General features: G+C 45.8%; 1 pseudogene; it reads left to right on the top strand.

Moving 5' to 3' along the window:
• The first annotated feature begins 847 nt into the window (after positions 1 to 847).
• On the top strand, positions 848 to 5,491 carry LOC130887671 (60S ribosomal protein L28-like; annotated as a pseudogene).
• The last annotated feature ends 10,837 nt before the right edge of the window (positions 5,492 to 16,328 follow it).

The following is a 16,328-nucleotide window of genomic DNA, read 5'->3' as shown; positions in this document are numbered from 1 at the left end:
TGGAGGCACACACCTTTAATCCCAGCACTCAGGAGACAGAAGCAGGGAGATCTCTGAGTTCAAGGCCACCCTGGGTTACACTAGATTGATCCAGTCTCAAAGAGAAACAAAGCCAGGCAGTGGTGGCTCACACCTTTAATCCCAGCACCAGGGAGATAGAGACAGGAATGACATGGTTGTGCAGAGAGAGGAATTTAGGGTGGGAGGAGACAGGTGTTCATTGCAGTCTAGGCAGTCAGTCTCATGTAGTCAGTCTGAGAACAGGATTGCCCTTTTGTTCTGAGCATTGGTAAAGGTAAGAACTCTCTAGTGACTGACCAGTCTGTTTCTCTGGTGCTTCAATTTTCATCCCCTAATGTTTGACTTCTCCCCTCATTCAAACAACCATACCTTGAGTCACAGGAGGACAAAATGGACATCTGTGGGGTTTCCCCTAAAAGTCTGTAATAGCATGTCCAAAGGTTACTGGACATCATCACATGCCATTTCCTGTTTCATGCTAGGTTAGCATGCCATCTGTGACCAGATGCCAGCTGATAGCAGCTGCCTGAGATCCAAACTCAGAAGTACTGTCCAGGATATTTGGGAGATTTTCTTGGGTTTGGGTCTTAGGGGGCATTCATGTTCCACAGTAGAGGCAGGAGGGGGGGTAACAGATCATGTCATCTATAAATGTTCCCAGGGAGCTAAGTTGATACCCAAGGCTGGCAGCGGGAGTCAGGCAGAGAAAGCATCTCTCACCTTAGTGATCAGGAGTCACTTGAAGGCCATGAATATAAACGGTAAATGTCACCCATGCCTCTTGCACAGAACAAGCTGCACACTGGGAAGGCCTGGAAATGAGAACATGGTTCACGAACCAGTCAAGGACGACATTAGCTTCTGTCCTAAGGAAGAGATCCAGCACTCCCACTTCTCAGGGACAGGTGATAGGAGAAGTTGTCAGGAGGTAAGAAGAACTCATCTGAGGGCATGTGTGGCAGAGGCTACAGTGTTCCCATCCATGACCTGTTCTTCTAATGTTCCTTACAGCAAAGACTGCTGAGAAGCATGACACTATGTCCTTGCTTCAGACGTGCATGGCCATGAGACACCTGTGTATTTACAATGTGATGTCTTAGAAGCTTGAAACAGCAATATTCTATTGCCCCAGAGTTCTGGAGTGAAAAATCCAACTCAAGGTATTGACAGAGCTCTATTCCCTATGAAGACTGCAGGGAAATCTTTGCCTGCTTCTTTTGGGCTTTTGTTGGTTCTTCAGTACGCCTTGGCCTGCAGTAGCTTTTCTCTATTCTCTACCCCTTTGGCTGTGCGGTTTCTGCTGTGCTCCATAACACACAGCAGGATGTGAGCAGGGGTCGCTGGCAGAGCTCCTGAGGAAAGCTTAAATAAGGCGATAGAATTCACACATTACTGAGGTTTCTCTTCAATCTCCCATCTTGCTTAAGTCACTGTTGTTTGAGTTTTCTGTTATCTGCAGCTGAATTGAATCTTAAGTCAGTCAGGTATGCTGGCTTTCCCAAGGCAATAGCGCAGTGTCTCACTCAGCTTTCTATTGCTGGGATAAATCACCACGAGCAAAGGCAACTTGAGGGAGAAAGGGGGTATTCATTTCACCTCCCAGCTTGCCCATTCAGAGAAGTTAGGGCAAGAGCTGAAACGGGACAGGAACCTGGAGGCAGGAACTGACGCAGACGACGTGGAGGAGTTCTTCATGGCCTTCTCAGCCTGCTTTCCCCTTGATATATTGAATATTGCATGTGAGTATGCTTCTACCTCTGTCATTTGTTGCACATTTTGGAAGTTTCTCGTTTGTACTTCCTGGTTGCTCAAGTAATATTACTTCCCTTCTCAGATCTTTGATGGAGTTGAAGATTAGATAATCGTAGTTACCCTCTACATTATTTAGACTCCTTGGAATAGAATGCTTAGTGAAACTTTTGTTATATGTTTCTACTGTATATAGTTTTATTGGGTTTGGTTCAATCTTGTTTAAAAAAAGAGGGAGATGACGGGGAACCTCAGCCAATCACATTCTGTTTGGGGCGTGTTCCCCTTGGGCCAAAGAAAACATAAAACATCCATGTGTGTTTGCCTCCTGCTCTTTGTTTTCCTGTGCTCCTGAATCGCTGGAACCCTGGTTTTGTAAGTTCCCCTTCTTCCCTTTATTAAAGCTAAATATTTTATATTAAAGCTAGTCTGGTTAATTCTAACTGCCATTCAATTACGCCCCTTCACTATTTCATCCGAATCTCCGTGTGACAGTGAGAGCATAAGGCAGTAAGTCCTAAGGATTTCTGCTCCGTGAAGGATGCCACAAGCAGGCAGACAGATGGCCCACTCAACAGAGATACTTCCGCTGTATGAAACAACAAGGGACTCATGTCTAGAGTAAACAAAGACTGTCTTTAAATTGTTCTTTAAGCCAGAAGGTGTTTCTGTGAATGGGGGACTCTCTGGTGAGTGCACACAGAGAGGAACCCTGCAAATTTCCTGTAATACACAGAAAACGGAAATGGTGGTGAAAACCCGCCCCAGAATATAGGCCACTGTGGGAGAGACACTCGCGTGAGCCGCTGCAGCCATGGGAGCCGTCTGTAGGGGCCTGCAAAGCTAGGCACACTGTCCTCAGTCTTGGCGTGCACACCTGATGACTGCTCGCCCAGGCCTCGGTCACTCCGGTCCATGGCTCCATGTGCAAGGAAACACATAGAGGCTGTGCCTGTGGTCACATCAAGGCAGGGGCAATCTGTTGTCATTTGGTAGGCGGCTAGACTCAGTGGTAGCTCCACTGTGAACAGGAATGAGAGAGCAAGATGAATGAAGAGGTCTCAGACAGGTAAAGCTCAGCGGGATACCCAGGGAGTGTGAGCATGAAGAATAATACTCAAGTAGGTTTTACACACACACACACACACACACACACGACTACACATTCTATGCAGATACCCTCTAGGATGCGTCCCTAAATGCAGATCCTGAGACAGGGTTGGATGCTACCAACTCACCGAGGAAGGCCTGCAGGGAGAAAGAAGGAAGGAAGCAGGATAAAGCAGATAGCAGAGTAGCAAGGGGAAGGGGGAGGGGCTAGAAAGGCCTCTTGGAGGAACTGTGGGGCATTCATCATATCCCAGACTTGTTCTTTTGTCTCCAGAGGACTGGCCTTTCACACCCTCTATTACACAGGTCTTGGTTGGAGCAGGGGAGGGACTCTCAGCAAGGGTCACTCTCACGGTCTGGAGTCAGCAGCCGTAAGAGTACTCTGAGCCAGCTCCTGGGACAAATGAGGAGGGCACTGGGAAAGGACAAAATGACAGAAAATATAACAGAGCAGATCTCAGACAGCAGGGCTGTGGGAACATGCCAGAAATAAGAATGCGGTTAACCTCAGGACCCCAGGCCCCTGCCTTGTAACATAATAGAGAGGAAGGCAGTCTGGACAGACGGTGCCCCGTGCAAACCCTGGAAGCTTCCATCAAAACAAGCAGGATGGACACCCTGCCCCCTGCTGGCAGATGGCACAGTACAGATTCTGCTCTTCTGTAAGAAGCAGGGCTCTGGGCCCAGGTTTATTTGTGAACAAAGAAATCAGAGAATTCAAATCCCCTCTCTGTGAGGTAAAATATGTATAGCCTCAAAACAAGTGGCCATCGAGGGGAAGCACAACAAAGGCGAGAGGATTCTAAGCTTCCCTCTGTGTGATCCACACAGAAAGGCAGAGCCGAAATGAAAGGCTAACTGGAGGGCTTTGCTGGGCAGGGAAGAAGCAGCAAACGCAAGATAATCAGAGCCAAAGATGAAGACATCTCTCACACAAAAAGAGATGGCTACAAGTGGAGGGCAGAATTCAAATCATTGGGATTACTCTTGACACCTTTGTGGAGGAGCGGCAGGGGCTGGTGGCTTTGTCTTGCCTGAGTAAAGCAAAGCAACAACACTCAAGACTGTGTTATGCATGGGTTGCGCCCAAACCATGACTGCACACAGGTACCTGCATATTCCTGCACACAGTTGCATGCTTATCCACATACACTTGCATGCGTTTGCACATGCAGTAATATATGTGTGCACATATGAAAATCCACCTCCCTCTTTTCTGAATCTCATCTGCCCACACAGATGATGTTGGGGACTCCTCTATTTCATAGAAACCATCACTTCAAGTTTCTACCCAGTTTTATAAGGACCGAGACTCAGGCCCAGGGGCTGGGCTCAGGCATCAACCTTTGACATCCTGCCAGTCTCAAGGCACACACGGACTTCCGTATGATTTCCCGCCATCAGAACTCCCACGTGCAAAGTAGTTTCTGGAAACCCCTTCTTATCCTCTCAGGTCGTCAGTCCTGCCCAGACTCAACCTGATGAGATCCCATCAAGTCACGCGGCTCAGGCAAGCGAGACTCAAAGCATGATTCACAACGATGGAAGCTTGTCAGAAGGACCTGCTCTCACATCCCACCCAGACTTAGACTCTTAAGCAAGATGGGGAATGTGTGAGCCTCAGAGGGCAGGAATGGCTGTCCATATCCTGGAAGCCTAGAAAGAGATGAGGATTTGGCTGCTCAGAAAGGACTGGGGCATTGCCGTCCCTTCAAAAGAAGGGACATAGGAGGTGAGGGAATATTGAAGTAAAGACTCCGCAGGAGAGCATCTGGGCCAGACTCCTCAGGAAGCTGCTAAGCATTGCTTTACCCTAAATCTTGTCCCACAAGAGAGGAGACACTGTCACTGTGTCAGCCAGAGGGTCATGGGCTGGGGGCTGCCCTCCAGGTACTGTAAGACCTGCAGGACAGCTTCCGTTCCTCAGGTGTTCTCATAGACAGCAGCTCAGGGTTGTCAGCCTCCCAAATACCCAGCAGTCAGAACACCAGTGAGGAGAGGGACAAGAGCTGGGTGCCCCTCTCCCTTGACCAGCCTCTTGGCTCCTGCACTGTTCTGAGCCGTCAGGACATCAGCCCCAAGAACTGATGGGGAGAAGTGGATTGGTGGGTAATTCCCTGAGCCTTCTCATTTCCTTGGACTGCTGGAAGAAAGCAGAGCAAAGCAGGTGGTTTAAAAAGAATGTAAATCTTCCCGTCTCCAGCTGCCGTAGGGAGAGCTGCCGAGCTGCATCCGACGGTCATTCAGAACTGCTTCAGTTTCCTGACCAAGACGAATAAGCAGACTTATAGCACCAAGGCCAATAATCTTAAAGCCTGCAACTCCTTCCGCAGCAATGGGCTGCTTCACCTCAAGACTGTGGGGGTTCAGCCTGCGGCCGATGGCCAAAGGTTATGGTGGTCATGAAACGAAGATCCAGTCAGTGAAAACCAGCTACTTCTTACATAAGGACCAATGACAAGACTGCACAGGTGTCGGGCACCTGATGCGAAAGAATGAGTAGCCCACTGCTCTGTGCATGGCAGCCGTCTGCTGAGCCAGTGTTGTCCTTAGAAGCCAGATGCTTGAGGTGGTGGAGAGGAAACCGACCCACCCCACCAAGAGCTCCTGAGCCCCATACCCCAGAGGCAATAATGAGTCCACTGAATTTCTCAACAACCAACCCCCCCAAAAACAAAAACAAAACAAGCAACGCCCACAGACAAGTTCTCTCATAGTTTTGTAACTTTGAAGGCCAAAACCATGGCTTTTGAGGAGGTTCTGTTCCCTTCAGAGTTTCTTCAAGGTTCTGGGTCTTCATGTCTCTCGGTGTTGAGATGTGTCTTCCCAACCCCTGCCTTTAATGCTGCATGCCTCTGCCCAAGCATCTATGTCTAATGTTCCCTCTCCTCTTCCTCAGAAAGGAGAGGTAGGCACTCCCTGAAGTCGACCCTTCACACCTCCAAAGATTATTCCAAACATGTTCTACGGGCTAGAACTTCAACCCGTCTTTGAGGCAGATGCAATTCAGCTCAGAGCAATGAGGATGACTTGAAAGCCCAAGCTTTTAATAGATGTAGAGACTGCCATACCCCAGGGGGCTCTATGAGAAACTCAAAGTGGGTCCTCCAGCAAGGAAGCTGCTAACGTGAAATCCAGGGCTGATTCCAAGCAGTTTAAAGAACCCTGGGCTTAGCTAGCCTTCTGGAAAAGATACCCATGCTGGCAGGGAGCACTCCTTCCATGGTGATGCCCCTTAGTAGAATGGGCAGACTTCGACCCCACAGAGATTCAGACAGACAGATAGACAGTAGAGGCAATGACTAACAACCATGCCCCGTTGGAAGTGAGATGGGCTATTGCCGGCAAGGCTGGGGAACACTGATGACTTCTGGAGTCAAATCATGTTCTAACAACACCAGTGTTATCCTGAGTTGTCATTTCTGCCCTGAGATTTCTTCTTCATTAAAATAAGACAGTGAGGGCCCAGGCTTCCAGCTGCAGGGAAGAGCAATGGGTCTTAACAAGGTGGCAGCATGAGCAATTGACCTTTCCACCTAGAATCCGGGCGGCCAGCATCTGGAGACAGGGAATAGAGGCAGGGTCGTGGGAACCAGGGATGTGGTTACCAGCTGCAGGCAGGAAAGAAAGGAAAGGGGGCTTATATTCATGTCAAATCAAGATCAACAGTAAGGAAACCTACAGAAAAGAATCCAGCCCAAGACACACGTGAGGACAGGTGCTGTCCAGGGCTTAGAGAGTTCAAAGGGGCCAGAGCACAGCCGATGTGTCTGACTATCAGGAGGAAGGAAGCTGCCTCCCAAGGTCCCTATTGCTGTGCTCTGGGTTCACCAGGGGACCAGAACCAATAGAGATCCAAGTGCACATGGAGATGAGGGGTGGGGAAAGGGACAGAGAAAGAAAGCAGAGAGGAGAGAGAAGAGAAATATAGAGGAGAGAGAGAAACAGGGGAGGCTCGCATATGGGGACTAGGCTGCCTTTGGTAGACAGGATACCCAGGTAACCCAAAGTCTCTCTTCCATGTGAGATGAACAAAGACAGACATTCCTGTTGCTAACGTGAGACGTAATGGAACTGGCTCTCAAGGGCTGGAATGGGGAAAGGACCTTGCTAGGAGCCCAGGCACAATGGGACCCCAAGCTGGATACAAAAGAGAACCTGTCCGAGTCTGCAGATGCTAAGCCTGAACATAGGCAGGATGAAGCCCACAGGAACAGCTGTCCAACTCCACTGGATGGAGCAGCCTGCTGTCCACCATGGCCAGAGGTCAGCTCCCAGTTCAGATAGTTTGCCTCACTGCCTTGCTTGCTAGAAAGCACATCACCCCCAAGAGAAAATTATTTAGAACCATGAACTAACTTATTACCCCTCCCCTAACAGATACCAAGCTTTAAGCCAGCTTTAAGCTTGCCAGAACAGGCTGGAATCAGCAAGATAAAGCTCTCTGCCATGTGTAGACGTGAGGGTCTGTGAGCTAAATTAAACTCAATTATAAAACAATAAAGAAAGATACATTTCTGCACACTAGAAGTTTATGGTTGTGAAGTTTGCACCTCCCATGCAAGGACTGGAATTGCAAGTTGAGACAGCGTGATGTATTCATGCCGCCTCTACCAGGGAAGCAACATGGTTTATGGATTCAGGGAAAAGGGGAGCATGCGCCTAGCAGAGCTTTAGGATCTGTCTCCGCTTATAGTTCAGCCTCTCCATCTTACAGATTACCTGACACTCTCCCTCAAAGCCAGCGTCCCATAACGGTATTACTTATGACTCTTTGGGCCACCAGTGACAAAATCCCTAACTCAAATAAGCTTAAGGAAAGAAAAAAGGAATTTCTTTGTTCAGAAAACTGAAGAATCCTAAGGGCGCTGTTGCTTCAGGCACAGCTTGATCCAGGCTGCACAAGGTCTCTCGTGGATGGAGCATCTGCCCCTGAACTTCTCAGTCCTGCCTAGCCCATGCTCAGGGCCCATGTGCTCACAAGAAACTGGCCACAGTTCCAGCCCAGTGACCCTTTCAGATGCATGCCAACAGGAAAAGAAAGACTTCCTGATCGTTCTAATGAAAACCCTTCTCAGATGTGGGCATCAGGTGACCACCACAAAGCCGATCTCTCTGGTGCCAAAGGATGGAACATGATGATTGACTTAACCGGAGAGACAGCTTTGCCCCTGGCCTCACTGGAGAATGGGGAGCACTAAGGACTCCCCAGGGGGTGTAGGGGCATGATCGTGACTAAGCAAGTGTCTAGTAGTCTATCTCAAAATACAGTTCAGAGTGTCACTTACTGTTAGGCCATTCCTGAGTCCAAGCAGCTTTCTAGTTGTTTGCCCCATGAAGCTGTGATAAAATACTCAAGAGCTCCTTGGATTTGTTAATGTCACTGGTTGAAAGCAACACCGACCAATGCAGGCTATCTTTATGACAAAGGTGGGGAGGGAGGGAAGCCAGCAGAGAGAGGGGAAGAGAAGCAGAGGGCAGAGGACAGGGAAAGGGACAGACAGAGGATAGAGGGACGAGAATAGGGAGGGGCACGCAGGAGAAAGGGAAAGGGACCATACTGTCAAGTACAGAGGGATCATGGAGACTCAAAGAAAGGATCTGCATCAAGTCCCAGGCTCCAGGCCCCAAGAACTTTTCTGTTTCCTGCTTTATTTTTTCTGTGTATTCATGTCAGCTGGTGACCCCTCTGTGTCTCTGTCTGTCTGTCTATCTATCTATCTATCTATCTATCTATCTATCTATCTATCTATCTATCTTCTATCATCTATCTATCCATCCATCTATTTACCATCTATTTATCTATTATCTATCTATCTATCTATCTATCTATCTATCTATCTATCTATCATATACCGGTCTATCTATCTATCATCCATCTATTTATCATCTATCTATTGTCTATCTATTTGTCTATCTATCATCTATCTATCCATCTATCTATCTATCACATTATGTCTCTTTCACTTACAGTTTTGATTGTTAGCAGTGATGTTCTTTAATAGACAGAAAATAAATGGAGTAGGAAGAATTACCCTTTCCACTCACATACAAAAAGGTCAGCTAAGCATTGAACACACAGGGATGAGCTGCATACCACAAGGTGTTTTCCTTGCCACCAGCGTGTTCCATTCTGTAGGGATTCTCCATACGGACCACAGTACATTACAAAACCCTGTCTTCAACAGGTTGGTGAAATCTCAGGTTTTGGTACTGCAGGAGGCTGCAGAAGTTCCAGTCGATGACTCCAGGCTAAAGTGCATACCGTATATTGCATCATCACTTCCCAAAAGTCCCACTAAGAATGTCCTCCCACCTCTCTGACTCTGCTTGAATCACCTGCCGACACCTGTGCCAACCCCTGTAGCTAGGAAGACGTACTGCTCTCACCTGGAGCTAGGGCTGGAGCCAAAGAACTTGGAAAACAGGAAAAGCAACATCGAGGGACTGCTCTGAGCTGCTCAATGTCCACAGACCCCAGGAGCCACAGGATACCATGCAGAGACATTTCCCTCCGTGGGCACCTCCACTAGCAGAGAACTTGGTTGCTGTGTTTCATTCCACATCACCAGCATATTCCCCACTGGTGTCCCTGGCTGCGTGCTTCCTCCTTGGTGAAAACACTTAGCAATTATTACACTGTGCACAACTTTCCTCAGCTTTCTGAATCCCCAGGGACCTGGAGATGTTCTCCTTCAACCCTAACCCACCTGCCCAGTAAATACAGCAGAGACACCTATCAACAGCCAAATCCCAGATGCACTCAGCCATGCAGAAACATTTAAAACCTTCATCCGAAGTCTCCACAGGTTAATTGAATCTGCTTCTCTTTTTAAATTTTATTTATAATCGGTGTGCTAGAACATGTGTGAGGGCACAAGGATGACACCGTGTGCATGTGGAGGGCAGAGGACGACTTTTTGAAAGAGCTGGTTTTCCCCACGTCCCCTCTATGGGTTCTGCCTGCCAGCTTATGTTGGCAGGCTTGCATGACAAGTGGCTTTGCTAGCTGAGCCATATCACCAGCCTTAGATCTGTTTCTTATGTCTTGTGATGGATTGAATGCTTGTATTCTACCGCCACCCAGAAAAGTTTGAATGCTGATGTTCTGATCTCTGACACAATGTTATTTAAAGGGGAATGCTGTGGGATAATGTACCCTGGAAAGATTTGTCACTTATATTGATTTAATAAAATGCTGATTGGCCAGTAGTCAAGCAGAAAGTATAGGTGGGGCAACCAGACTAGAAAAAGAGGAAAAGCTCAGTCTGCAGTCACCATCCAGATGCAGAGGAAGAAAGATGAGAATGCCTCACTGAGTAAGTTACCAAGACACATGGCTAAACATAAATAATTATGTTTTATAGGTTAATTTAAGTGTAAGAGCCAGTTAATAATAAGCCTGAGCTAATAGGCCAACCAGTTTATAATTAATATGAGCTTCTGTATGTTTTGTTGGGACTGAAAGGCTATAGGACCAGGCAGAACAGAAACTTCCGCTTACAGGGGAATTTGGGGGAGCCATTAGACTTAGGTGAAGACATGCGGTTGTAGCCTTAGTGATAGAATTAATGTCATCAGACAAGAACAAAAACAACTCCCCTCCTCTTCCTCCTCCTCCTTCCCCTCCACTCCTCTTCCTTCTTCTCTTCCTTCTCCTTAGTTTTCTCTCCCTCCTCGTCCCTCTGCCCCTACCTTTTTGCTCCCCTATGTGAGGACATGGTGAGAAATGAGCCCAAGCTGGGCCAAAGGCCTTCTCCAGGAACTGACCATGCTAGTCCCCTAATTATGGATGCCAAGCCTTCAGAATTGTTATTTAAGTCACCTGGTCTCTACTATTTTCTCAGAGAAAAACCAATGTCTCTTGGCCTGAAAAGTTAAGAGTCACCAAGGTAAAAGGAAAGAAAGAACTCTTTTCTTTTTCTTAATGTGGGTATTTTCAGGGTCAAATTTAGATATAAATATATTCTGATACAGCAAAGGAAGTTTTTCTCAGACACAGCTTGCATTCAAACGTTATTTAAATCATCAAAATGTATTCAGCTTTGCAAATCAGCGAGGATTGCGGCAGTTCCAATGTAAACAGGGAACAGGTGCAGGGCGCTGAGAGCAGCAACCAGCGGCAAATGACTGTGCTATGCTGAGTGGCAAGCGGGAGGGGGAAGGCGAAGAAGAAAGAAACCTCACTGTTGAGAAATGTGTGTAGGCAATCGCTGTGCACATCAGTCAGGCTTCAGTCAACGAAGCAGCGCCCTGGAAATGTGTGTGTATGTATGAATTACTGTATCTCAATTTCCCTTTATAAAGAAGCCACTCATGTTGATCGGGGCCAACTGTTATGCCGATTTACCTTTGCTAACCTGATGAAGACCCTCTTGTTTCACAAGGTCACAGTCTGAGGTTATGGCAGTTAGGGTCCCACCCATTTGTGGAAGAAGACACAACTCAAACCATGTCCTCATTTCAGAATAAAGAGGGTTTAATGAGACACTTAAGGTAGAGTTAGTATGACCTAAAATCAACAAGTTCTAGAAAATTCTCAGTGAAGACATTTATTTTCTTCTGGAACACTTTCAGGTGCTATTAACATTTTAATCTCTCGTTGAAAGAAAAATTTAATAGTTTCCAACTGTTAACACAATATGACTCGGTCTCTTAGCTGTACAGCTTTCATTTAGACCTTGTATAGCAGGTTCCTTTTTTTATGGTACTAATAATGGACAAACAGACCCGTCTAGTAGTGATAGATGCTCATTGTCACACATCACTCCGATTGAGTTCTTTTCTAAACAGCATTGCTGTGACGTGACATGACTGCACCATCACGGGGAGCAAAAGGAGAGAAGAAGCACTATATATGTATTCAAAAAGAGAAGGCACACAAAAACATGGAGTCTCCTTTGTGTTGACCAACTGCTCCTGGGGATGAGGACTGCTCTGGAGTGTGGTTGATAGACCCAAGGTCACTCCATTGGTGCAAACTGATTTTTCCTCTCCCAACAGGTACTAGTTACAAATAGCATCTTGGTTAGGAGTGGGACTTTGTGCCCTCTTTGCCTTTCTGCGCTGGCATTTTTGGGGGATGAAACATGCGCAGGTGTTGTGTGTACTGTCAGAGTCTCTGTGTGGTCATGTGTGTAGCAGTCCCATTGTGCCTTTAAGATCCTGTTTCGTTGGAGTCGACCATTACCTCGGACTCTTACAATGTTTCTGCCTCCTCTTCTGCATATATTCCTGAGGCTTGAGATGAAGGATATGAAAAAGAGATCCCATTTAGGACTGGCTGATCCAAGGTCTTTCGCTCTCGGCACATTGCCCAGTTGTGAGTCTCCTTGTTAATTACTATTTACTACAAGAAGTTTGTCTGAGGGGGTTGAGCAAAGAGCTCATTGGCAGAGGAACGATCTCTCTAAATGATACATCAATGGTGCAGGCATTAAGACCACCAATTAGTAAATGGCCCTTGTGAAGCCAAAAATCTCCACAGCAAAGGACACAAAAAAGATGCAGCCTACAGAATGGAGAAACATCTTTACCAACTATACATCAGACAGAGTGTTAATATCCAGGATACACGAAGAACTAAAAAAGCTAAACACCAAGAAAACAAATAAGCCAATTTTAAAATGGGATATAGAACTAAACAGAGAGTTCTCATAAAATGAAGCACACGTGGCTGAGAAACATTTTTTTTAAAATGTCCAACATACTCAGTCATCAGGGAAATGCAAATTATAACTACTCTGAGATTTCATCTCACCCCAATCGGAATGACCAAGATTAATAAAACAAATGACAGTAGATGCTAGCAAAAAATGCGTGGAAAAAAATTTCTTTTTTATTGCTGGTGTAGAGCAAACTCGTACGGACACTGTGGACATTGTGGCGGAGGTTTCTCAAAGTTCTGAAAATCAATCTATCCAAGATCCAGCTATCCCAAGCCTTGGGCACATACCCAAAGGAGCACACACCCTACTAGAGAGATACTTGCTCCTCCATGTTCATTGCTTCTCTGTTCATAACAGACAGAAAATGAAAACAAGTTAGATGCCCGTCAGCCGAGGAATGGATGATGAAAAGTGGTTCGTTTATACAATGGAGTGTCACTCAGCTTCTAAGGAATGTGAAATTGCTAAATATGCAGGTCAATGGATGGAGCTAGAAACCATCATCCTAAGAGACGTAACCAAGACTCAGAAAGACAAACTTTGCCTGTCATCTTCTCTTCTATATGGATGTGAGTTTTTGTGCTTTAGTTCTGTTTAGAATATCTATAGATGTTCAGTAGCTACTAAGAAACTGGGGAGAAAAGAATACTACCAAAGAAGGGGAAATAATATAAAGCTATAAAGAGATAAAGGGGAAATTACAGTGGGAGGATTAAACGGGGGCGGGATGGAAGGGCAAGGCAAATGGACTATTGGGGAGGGACTACTGACTCTAAAGGCTTTTTGAAAAGCTATATGGAAAACTGCTACGGCATGGTCTCTCTAAAATATATGCCCAGTAGGAGGAATTTCAGAGGAGTCACCATTGGAGGACACACTCCCCCAACTGGACATTATATGCTATCGAGAGTAAGACACCCAATACCAGGAACTGGTTACACATTTTTGTGTAGTTGACCAAAGGGGTTCCATAAACGCCACTAAGCATTACAGGCTATTACCAACACTACTGGATACCCTCTATGACTTAATGCTAAGGCCTTCCTGCTGAACACAACTTACTTACATCATCAAATGTGGAGACAACAAGCCGGTGCCCAACGAAAGCCTCCCCTACCTATAGACTAGTGCCAGATAGAGGAGAGAAGTAATTATCAGGCTCAACCAGCTATGGACTCTTCAAGCTACAATGACTGACCTGCCCACAAGATACGCTGGTACAATAGTGGCACAAGTATGGGAATAGCTAACCACTTTTTGATTGGATTTAAGGTCTACTCCATGACATGGAACTCACACCTGATACTGTTAACAAAGTCAGGAACCGGGACTAAACAGGTCATGAGTCCTACGGGAAAACTTGAAGTGGTAATCTAATTATTCTTTATCAATATAAATTTAGAAGTCAGATGTTGGGGCAAGAACCTGAAGGATCCGAGAAGGAGAGAAGCCACCGGGCCTCTCCTACCTGCTCCTCACCTCCCTTTGAAAGGGCTGAGATCCCTCTCTGCTCTGCCTTACTACTTCCTGTCCTATCTATCTTCAGTCCTCCAAAACCTCTGTGGTTAATTTTGGTCAGCCAGTGGCTAGCTCCACCGTCTGACTCCAAGCAAGCTTTATTTGTCAGAACACAATCAAAATATCACACAACATTTCCTTCTTTTAAGAACAGAGCAGGTCAGGGAGGCATGGTTGCTTCTCCTCTTCTCTGATCCTTCCCTGATATCTGAGTACTGAATTTTTAGTACTCAGAATAAGAATAAGTGAAATAATACTTCAAAAACCTACTATTATTATTCTGCTAAATGAGCATAGCAACAAAATGACTCCTAATGACATATTTCTATACCATAGATTTCATTTATATAAAACTGTAAAAACAAGCAAAGCAAAAGCACACCGCTGGCGCTCAGAGAAAAGTTTACCCCTCTCTTTGAACTGCTGGCTTTCCAATTCTTGTTCAAGGCTGAAGACACGTGATTATATATTCCATCGTTGAACATTTATTGCATAAATTTTTCTCTTTACTTGGTATATTTCAGCTTGTTTTTCTCAGTTAAAGTGAGATTGGAATGGCTGTATTGGACAACAAGGGGAGAGAATGATATGGAGGGCATTTATGGCTCACATTTTTGCCTTGCATTACATTCTGTTTGAAGGACAAATCAGAAATCTAAGACAGTGAGGATCAAGTCATTCCAACTACTCAAGAAGCTGAGGATGTCTTGTACCCAGGAGACCCTGAGTCCAAAACGAATAAACGACTGTAAACACACCTTAGAACAGGGAGAGAAGCAATGCCCTCTATAAATGACAGAACTGATAGACGACACTCATTTGGCTTACTGGTCCCTGTGGAGAACACACACACACATACACACACACGCTGGAGTGGAAGAGCAGAGAGCATAGTTTAAAAGAACGAGTGCAGACGGCATCCCTCCTCTCAGCAGGGTCGGATGCTGTTGGGGACCAGCAGGATCTTGAGTCCGCAAAAGGCATGACCTTGTGAAAACTCTAACTCTTCAACTCCCTCACGATAGAATAAGACTAAGGATGCCTACGATGCAGTAGTTTTAAGGAACAAACGGCACGAACTGTCAGAGGGTATCTTTCAACCGCAAGGTGCCTCGCCATGGAAGGTATCCACTTTAAGAGGTTTTTTTCTGTGCTTTTCACAAACCAGACAAAAGTCCATGAGGCCACTTGTGGTCACGCTGAACTTCAGCTCTGAATGCTGGAGTGTGTTTCTGTGCTTGAAGTTGAAATTACTCAGCCCAAGCAGTCCAGCACAAGACCTTGGGATGCCGTTCCATTACTCATTCTCAAAACTTTTATTTAAGGCACGAGACGCCAAGACTTTGAGACAACACCGTTTTAATTCAGAACTGCCCTTGCTAATCCTGTAGGGAAGTGAGAGATTGCCTCATTATCCAGCGTGAGGCAAGGGCTTCATCACTTTGGGATCAGCGTCGCTTGCACTTCCCCGCTTTACGAGGCCCTTCTTCCAAGGCTGTGACACCTAATTCTAATTTACTCTAATTTTGGAGCCACAAATATAAACTTGTGTGGCATTTCACATCTCTCTAAAGTAAAGTTATTGCTCTGGTTCTAAGTTCCCTTTTTAGAGCACATTATTGTTTGTTGAGTTATTGATCTTACTTGGAAAATTAGAATATTAGCATTCGTGTCCTTTACATTAAAATGTCATTTGTTAATTTGCATTAAGTAGCTGGCATTATGGGCCCACTGTGGATTAATTTTACTTCTAGCTGTTACTAATTATTAACATTTTTTTTAATCTTTGTGCTTCAAGTGTTTGTTTTGATATCCTGCTTCTCTTTCTGTTCCAAGGCGTAAGTCATCAGGGAGGAAGCAATTAATCCACCAGATTGCCCGAATGGCGTTCATCCTGGGAGATCATTTATATTATGAACTAGAGATTACCTTTTAACAACTGGTAAAGATCAATCTGTTTCAATATTGAGAACTGAAATACAGAGACTTCTTGATGCTTAATTACGGTGCGTGGGACCGACCAGGGCCTTCTGCCTGACTTTGATTTCTGACACTAGGGAGAGAACAAGCTGCTGGGGACATCTACTTCCTCCTAAAATACAGAGAAACTCTGGAGATGTGGGAAGCATTTAGAAGAAGATGAGTTCACAGGAAGAGAAAGCTGTGGTGGCTGCTCAGTCGGTGAAGTATGCCTGCCCTGTAAGCTTAGGGACCTGAGAGCAGCCCCTGAGAGCAGCCCCGGAATCCATGGAAGAGCCAAGC

This window comes from Chionomys nivalis, chromosome 15 (assembly GCF_950005125.1).
Source record: "Chionomys nivalis chromosome 15, mChiNiv1.1, whole genome shotgun sequence".
Classification (NCBI taxonomy): domain Eukaryota; kingdom Metazoa; phylum Chordata; class Mammalia; order Rodentia; family Cricetidae; genus Chionomys; species Chionomys nivalis.
The sequence above is the reverse complement of the archived record's forward strand: the minus strand, read 5'-3'. Positions and strand labels throughout refer to the sequence as shown.